Source organism: Balaenoptera acutorostrata, chromosome 17 (assembly GCF_949987535.1).
Source record: "Balaenoptera acutorostrata chromosome 17, mBalAcu1.1, whole genome shotgun sequence".
Taxonomy (NCBI): domain Eukaryota; kingdom Metazoa; phylum Chordata; class Mammalia; order Artiodactyla; family Balaenopteridae; genus Balaenoptera; species Balaenoptera acutorostrata.
Window position 1 is genome coordinate 41711867 of NC_080080.1, and position 9293 is coordinate 41721159.

A 9293-nucleotide genomic window follows, 5' to 3' on the forward strand; every position below is an offset into this window, starting at 1 on the left:
TCTTAAAACTATGTACAACTTACTTAAAATACTTGCTTTTTTAGTTTTACTTGTCCAAAAGATATATTTAATATGCACTTTAAATACTTTTTTTAAACTAATTTTTATTGGAGCATATTTGATTTACAATGTTGTGTTAGTTCCTGCTGTACAGCACTTTAAATATTTTTTTTTAACTTGGATAAATTAGCATATTAACATTTTTCATCTAAAATGAATAATCATTTATGTGAACATGAATTTGAGGATGACCCGCAGCCAGAACCTTTTCCCTCCAGCCAATCTGTATTAAAAAACAAATATAGAATTTAATACACTGGTTCTTAGCCTTTTTAAAGCAAGCTTGGTGAATTCTTAATAGCTCCTCTTCCAGATAAATGCAGACACAATCTTACATAAACATTTCAGGACAATACGGACATCCCTGAGGTCCACTGATACCCCGTATTGTGGCACTGTAGTGTTTTTTGGGTTTTTTGTTTGTTTGATTGTTTTTGCCACACCACTCAGCTTGTGGGATCTTAGTTCCTCGACTAGGGATTGAGCCTGGGCCAGGACAGTGAAAGCGCCGAGTCCTAACCACTGGACAGCCAGGGAATTCCTGTGGCACTGTAGTTTAAATAGGCCAGTAAACATTCAGAATACTTGAATAGGAAGCACAAGGAATAACTCCTATATTAATGGATCCTTGGGGAAGATAAGCATTCTAGAACTATAGCTTATTATTTCAAGACATTTTTTATCATCTCTTGAGACTCTCAGCTGAGATGAAAAGATTGGGGGCAGGGGTGAAGAAGAGGGGGTCACTCCAAAGATGAAAATAAGGTCATGAAAGTTGTCGTGGGATGGAGCAGCTTGAAATGAAAGAGCCTAACCTGGAGTGGCAGGTGAATGGTTGTTTCTGAGAAGAGTGTTTAAAAAGGTCCACTTACAAGGTGGCTAGAATGTCACAGGAATCTATTAGCAGCGCCATCACATCTCAAGGGCAATGACTGCATGGAGTCTAACGTAGGTGAGTCAGAAGCAACGGTGGCTTGTGGGGGATGGGTTTGTCGGGGTTTCACAGTTTGACATATGGCCTAAGATTATCTGCTCCTTTGTTTGAACCTGTACTGACCAGAAGAATATTCACTGTCTGTAAAATGTAAAATATTAGGAACCACCAAATGTTTACACACAAGAGAATAGTTGAAAATACTGTGGTTCATTGCACAATGGAGGTCAACGCACATCAATAATAAAAAAAAGGGGGCTTCCCTGGTGGCGCAGTAGTTGAGAATCTGCCTGCCAATGCAGGGGACACGGGTTCAAGCCCTGGTCTGGGAAGATCCCACATGCCGCGGAGCAACTAGGCCCGTGAGCCACAACTACTGAGCCTGCGCGTCTGAAGCCTGTGCTCTGCAACGAGAGAGGCCGCGATAATGAGAGGCCTGCGCACCGTGATGAAGAGTGGCCCCCACTTGCCGCAACTAGAGAAAGCCCTCGCACAGAAACGAAGACCATAAATAAATAAATAAATAAATAAATAAATAAATAAAAAAGATCTGTGAACTGATTTGGAGTGATTTCTGAGGCTCATAAGTGTAAAAAAGCAAAGTGCAAATGAGTATCTAGAGTAAGATACCCTCCATGCAAGAAAGAAGAAGATGTAAGAAAACATGCATGTATCTGCTCATTTGTACAAAACATAGGAAGAATAAACCAGAAACGAAATCTTCAGAGGGCAGGTAAAAAAACTGAAGAGAAGAATTGGAACAGGTTCTTGGGGGTGAGGAAGGAGGAATATTTCTGAGTATCCCTTTTGTATAGCTTTGGCTTTTAGAACCATAGTAATGCTTCCAACACCTCCCAAAATAAAAAATGAAAATCAACCAGGGTGTGTGTGGGTGAAGGAGGAACCCCAAACAGGAACCAATTACAACTGGACCTATTACAAATGATAACATAACCACACTGAAGGGAATTGGGACGAAAAGAATTAAGTAACTGGAAATTAGTATTTTGACTGGGTACTATAAGGCTAAGATGAAAAGAACTGTGCACAAATAAACTAGTAGTAATCTGTTGTTCACAGAGGTATGAGTTAATAATTCTGTCATTTTGTATAATGTCATTGTGTATATTAGGACTGAACACACCCCATGAGGCAGACATACCCTAAAGTGACCCCTAGTGAGTCACAGCTTCTGTAATCCCTTTTCCTTCAGTGAAGGCTGAACCAGTGCAGTGGTTGCTTCTAACCAGTAGAATATGGCAAAGGTGAAGGGACTTTGCAGATGTAATTACAGTCCCTAATCAGCTGATTTTAAAATGAAAATAGCCTCCTGGATGGGACTGACCAATCAGGCAAGCCCTTTGAAAGAGAGTCTAGAGGTCATGAACTTGAAGCTCTCTTTCCATTGCTGGGTTTGAAAAAGCAAGCTGCTAGGAATTCTACAGCCACAAAGAAATGAATCTGCCAACAACCCAAGGGAGCATGGAGACAGATCCCTCCTCAGTCAAGCCTCCAGATGAGAAGGCAGCAGAGAACCTAGTATGCTGTGCCAGACTTGTGACTTACAGAAACTGAAATAATAAATGGGTGTTGTTCTTAGCCACTACATTTGTGGTAACTTATTATGAAGCATAGAAAATGCATTAAACTGTTGGAGAAAGAAGTTACAACTAAGGAAATGGGGACGACTAGAATGGGCTTTAATGGTGTTAAAATGGAATGGAAGGTGTCAGGGTGAACTAATTTTTAATAGATGTACAGATAAATATAGAAATAAATACAGATGTGTATGTGTGCTAATGTACACACACACACGCACACACAAACACTTCCTTGAGAGGGCCCCTGAGAGTAGCTATGTTAACACCTAGCACCCAGATCTTGGTTCCTATACTCTTTCTCCAATAAGAGAAATCAGAGCTCCTTGAAGAAGTGATTCATTCCAGGGCTGCACAAGGAATATTAAAGATGATCTCGGGGAGCCAGAAAATAAATCCTTGAAAAAGGATGAGGGTATGTAAAGAAGATGGAGGAGCCAACTGAGGCAGCTCCTAATGGTGAAAAGCTGGAATAATTGGAACAAAAAATTTTAAATATTTAATTATTACTCATAGAATGAAATAAGTATCCATGACTCTATATTGATAAAAATAATAAATGGGGGAGAAGAGTGAGCTCTTCTATATGGAAGAATTCCAGTTCATAAATAGAGTAAGCAAAATACAAAATCATCTTTAGGCAAACACCACAGTAATAACTGTCACAGGCAAATTATTGTGGGCAGAGATTTGAAGATTTGAAATGTGGCATCATAGTCTCAAAGTATCTCCCCCATTATATTTATCAATCATTGTACAAAGGTAAAAATAGTAACTCGATAGTGGAGATACCCAGTAGACAACACTTAGCCAAGTGATCAAGGTTAACATCACCAGTAATAGGACATATTAACATCAGGTACCCCCTTAATGTGATACACTGAGAAGGACACATCACTTCTGTGGCAGTCTTGTCAAAAAGACCTAATCTTGATCTATGAGAAAACATCAGACAAACCCAAATTGAGAGACATTCTTCAAAACGCCTGACCAGTACTCATCTCAAGTGTCAAGGACACGAAAAATAAGGAAAGAATGAGGAACTGTCACAGATTGTCAGAGGATTAAGTAGACCCAACAACTAAATGCAATGTGGGGTCCTGGAATAGAAAAAAGACATTAAGTGAAATTCAAATAAAGTTGTAATCTTATTTAATACATTAGCGTTTATGTCCTGATCATGATAATTGTACTGTGATTATATGTTTTTAACATTAGGGGATGTTAGATGCAGCGTATTACTTTTGCAACTTTTCTGTAAGTCTGAAATTACTTCAAAATAAGAAATGTTCCAATGAGTGAAGAGAAAAACCACAAAGTGGGAGAAGATTTTCACAACACATAATCAACAAAGAAATACATAAAGAATACATAAAGAAATCTGACAAAACATTAAAAAAAAAATTCAAAAATGTAATAGAAGACTTCCCTGGTGGTCCAGTGGGTAAGACTCCATGCTCCCAATGCAGTGGGCCTGTGTTCGATCCCTGGTGGGGGAACTAGATCCTGTATGCCGCAACTAAGAGCCCGCATGCTGCAACTAAGACCCGGAGCAGCCTAAATAAATAAATAAATAAAAGTAATTTCTTCTCGGAGTGTACTAGGTATAAAATTTAGTTTAAAAGAATGTAATAGAAAAATGGTTAAAAGCCTTGAACAGGCACTTCAAAATAGAGGAAACTCAAATGGCCAACTAATATTTGAAAAGATGCTAATTAATTATGATGAGAATGCAAACTAAAAGCATAGTGAAATACCATTATATATTCATTTGATTGGCAAAAATTCAACACTGACAATAACAAGTGTAGATGGTTTACTGTTGATATGCATACTCTGTGTCCTGGCAATTCCATTCCAGGTGTAGATCATACAGAAATGTGTGCTTCTGTGCATCAGGACTCATGTACCAGAACTTTCATTTCGGCATTTTTTTCCCAACAGCCAGAAGCTTGAAACAACCCAAATATCCACCAGTGGTAGACTGGATAAATTGTGGTGCACTCGTGCAATACACTACTATATAACAGTGAAAGTAAACAACCTGTAGCCATACACATCAGAATGGATGATTCTTAAAATGTGTGAAAAAAGAAAATCACAGAAGAATGTTTGCAGTATGATTTCAACAATATAAAATTCAAGAGTTAGGCTGAGTTAACAGTACATCATTTGGAAGAGTATTCATAGCTGCACAAATATGAAGAGCAAGTGAAAGATTACTACCCAGATTAGGATGGTGGTTAGCAGGCAGGGCAGAGGAGGTGTGTTTGACAGGGCCCAGTATAAGATGGGCTCCCAAAACCCTGGACCTGTCCTATTTCTTCGCCTAGGTATAAGACTGTAGTTATGTGTTATACATCGTTATACACGAATGGATGAATATCTCACAATTCTTTTTTTTTTTTTTCTTTTTGTCTGTGTTGGGTCTTTGTTGCTGCGCGTGGGCTTTCTCTAGTTGCGGCGAGTGGGGGCTAGTCTTCGTTGCAGTGCACGAGTTTCTCATTGCAGTGGCTTTTCTTATTGCGGAGCAGGGGCTCTAGGTGCGTGGGCTTCGGTAGTTGTGGCTCACAGGCTCTAGAGCGCAGGCTCAGTAGTTGTGGTGCACGGGCTTAGTTGCTCCACGGCACGTGGGATCTTCCCGGACCAGGGCTCGAACCCGAGTCCCCTGCATTGGCAGGCGGATTCTTAAACACTGCACCACCAGGAAAGTCCCTTCACAATTCTTAAAAGATACATACGCACATACTTATTTAATACCTCCCAAAGGCTAGACATGAAACTTCCTCCAGAGAGAACTGGGGTCTAGGAGCTAGGGTTGGAGAGAGATATACTTTTCACCGTGTACATTCTTTTGTATTTAACACTACTTAAATAAAACTAAATAAATTTTTTTTCAGTTTTTTGGTTCTATTCCAGACCTACTGAATCAGAATCTTGGAGGATGCCTGGGAATCTGGGTTCTTCCAGCTCCCTGTGTGATTTTTAGGCAGCTGAGGTTGAGAACCCCTGGTGTCAGTAGAGGGAAGTCAGCAGACTGTGCTGTCAGGAATTCCATGGGCTAGAATCCAGTCCTCCTCCTTCCCCAGAAGTCGAGAGCCCTAATCCTCTCCTTGGGAGAGGAAATCCCAGACACGAGTTGGCTGAGTGGAGGAAGCCACGGGGTCTGGCTCTTGAAGGCTGCTTGTTCACGTTGCTGCTCTGGACATAGGGAGGCACCAGCACCCCCACCGTAAAGTTCCTTCTTGGTCTCGGGGGGCCAGCCAGAAAAGAGTGTGACTGCTCCCTGTGCTGTTTTCTGTCACATCCTTCTTTCTTGATCTCCTTTCTTCCTTTAGTGGCACTGCCTCAGTCATCTGGCTCATTAGATCATGGATTATATGCAACTGAGAAGCAGTATGATTTGAGTTGTGTGTCTTTGGGTTAATTTTAGGTTTAAAATACTACGGTATCGGGGACTTCCCTGGCGGTCCAGTAGTTAAGACTGCCCTTCCAATGCAGGGGGCGTGGGTTTGATCCCTGGTTGGGGAAGTAAGATCCCACACGCCACGGGGCCAAAAAAAAAAAAAAAAAAAAAGATAAAATAAAATAAAATACTAACGTATCCTTCTTTAGCATACAAATTCATACTTCAAACAAAAACTTCTGCCTGGGGGCTTCCCTGGTGGCGCAGTGGTTGAGAATCTGCCTGCTAATGCAGGGGACACGGGTTCAAGCCCTGGTCTGGGAAGATCCCACATGCCACGGAGCAACTAGGCCCGTGAGCCACAATTGCTGAGCCTGTGCATCTGGAGCCTGTGCCCCGCGACGGGAGGGGCCGCGATAGAGAAAGGCCCGCGCACCGCGATGAAGAGCGGTCCCCGCACCGCGATGAAGAGTGGCCCCCGCTTGCCGCAACTGGAGAAAGCCCTCGCACGAACCGAAGACCCAACACAGCCAAAAATAAAATAAATAAATAAATAAATAAATAAGAAAATCCTTTAAAAAAAAAAAAAAAAAAAAAACTTCTGCCTGAATTTACAATTTAGGATCCCATAATACTGCAAATCTAGACCTGGCCTGTCTAGTATGGTAGCCCCTAACCACATGTGGCTATTTTAATTAAAATCAAACAAAATTTAAAATTCAGTTCCTCAGTCACACTAGTCATATTTCAACTGCTCCACAGCCACATGTGGCCAGGGGACACTGTATTAGACAGCTCAGATATAGGACATTTCCATCATCCATAAAGTTCTACTGGGCAGTGTTCTCTAGACCTATCAACAGTTCCACAGCTCCTACGTAGCAATCTCAGACCACTACTCTGCCATGCAGCTTTCCCCTCCACTTTACCTGCTTCGAGTTATTAGAAATATACAGGCTGTCATCCTCTTTCTTCACGGCCACCCTCCTTCCTATCCAGCCTTGACGCCATTCTTCACCATTTGGGCCATTCTCATGATAACATGCTCAACTCTGAATCTTTTCTCTTTCAGACATGCCTGCTCTGCTAATCTCCAACCTCCTGTCAATCGAATGCAGGACTTTGTTTCTATACCTGAGCTGCCTAAGAGCTACTGGAGGAAATCACCCAACTGTGGGGATCGGGGCCATGAGACACTCAGGGGTACAAGCTCAAGTGCCACTGTTGGGCCGTCCTGTTGTGTGCCCCTCGTCAACTCTATACAATTCCCCTTCTCTACTCTCCTCAAGACCCCACACCCAGTGCTATCAAACTTTAATGTGCAAGCGAATCACTTGGGAGACCTTATTAAGAATGCAGATTCTGATCCAGTAGGTCTAGGGTGAGGCCAGAGATTCTGCATTTCTAACAAGCTCACCTTAGAGATGTTTGTAAAGCTGAAAAATGGATTAGTAGTTAAAGAGCTGACCAGGCTTTGTCTGTGATAAACGAAGCCTCTAAAGTAACAGCAACAGAGTCTGAAGTGGTGGCTTCCCTGGACAGCTTTTTCTTAACCAGCCTCCCAGGACCCACCCTGTCACTATTACCTCTGAAACCCTGGGAGGCCCTGGCCAATGTCCCCTGCTTCAAACCAAGCCTGGGCCGCAGGAGACAAGAAGAACACCTGGCTTTGTCTCCCTGATGAGCCCAGACAGTGCCAATGGCACTGCTCGGGAAGGGAGTCAAACTGGTTAGTATGTTGCACTTAGAAGTTCCTGAGTTTTACAAGTAGGCAGTAGTTTTTCTGGGAAAAAAAAAAGTTACAAATATCTATCCAGAAATCCAGAGCAAGTTAGAAAGTCTTGGAACCAAGGAACAACTTACAAAAAACAGTTTTGCTGATCCAAAAATATGTTGCATTTGGCAACACGTGCTGGAGAATGAATTTGCAGCCCCAGAGTTCTGCAGAAGTACCTGAGGGGCCTATTAGCATAACAAAACTTCCATTAATACTTTTGCCCTTAAAAAGCAAACGTGATGAGACTTCCCTGGTGGTGCAGTGGTTAAGAATCCGCCTACCGGTGCAGGGGACACAGGTTCGAGCCCTGGTCCGGGAAGATCCCACATGCCGCGGAGCAACTAAGCCTGTGTGCCACAACTACTGAGCCTGTGCTCTAGAGCCCATGAGCCACAACTACAGAGCCTGAGCCTAGAGCCCCTGCTCCACAACAAAGAGAAGCTTCAACAAGGAGAAGCCACCACAATGAGAAGCCCGCACACTGCAACGAAGAGTAGACCCCGCTCGCTGCAAATAGAGAAAGCCTGCGCACAGCAACAAAGACCCAACACAGCCAAAAAAAATAAAATAAATAAATAAAATAAAATAAAAAGCAAACATGGAGAAATTGACATTTTATATTCTTAAAGCAACGTGAATAAACTTAAGAATTCTTCCTTGTATACCCCGTCATAAAATTGGATTGGTAAAACATTAATGCATGAGGCCATAACATTTAGGGGAGGACTTGACAAAGTGAGATGACATTAGTTTTAGGTTCCAACTAAAATTTTTGCCCCCCCTCTTTTTTTTTTAATAGACTCTGTACATTTATTGACATCTTCTAAAATCTCTGTAGTGTTGTAGTTTTACAACCAGTTTTGGGGGGTGCCATTGCCATACACTTACGGGTAATTCAAATAGCTGGTTATTACATAAAAATAACCCATTTCAGACCCAAAGTTTTACTGTCAATTTTGGCAGAACTTACTTTCACTTCTATTTTCCAATTGTTATATTGGGAGGAAATATCCTAGTCAGACACTGGGAAACGTGGGTTCTGGTTGTATCGCACAGCAACACCTGTGTTGTAGTTGAAATTCCAGTAAGTATGTGAAACTACCACAAGGATGTAAGGCTAATTTGAAGATGTTAGTAAGTGCCTCCATGGCTGTCACATGAGGATCCTTGGGAACAGGTAGAAACCAGAGGACTGCAATCCTTAGATTATTGTAGTTTTTTGTTTGTTTTAAAAAAAATTTTTTTTTTGGCTGCGCTTCTCATCTCACAGGATCTTAGTTCCCCAACCAGGGATGAACCCATGCCCCCTGCAGTGGAAGCACAGAGTCCTAACGACTGGACCACCAGGGAAGTCCTGATTGTAGTATTTTTATTATAAGAACTTGTACACTGATACCACCCTTTTCAGTGGTTTGTCTTCTAAGTCTATCTTTTGTGGCTGTTTTGTTTTGTTTTGAATAAGTAAAGTAAGCTAAAATTGGGCCTACTCTGTAGTAATTCCTTTAAATGTAAATACTA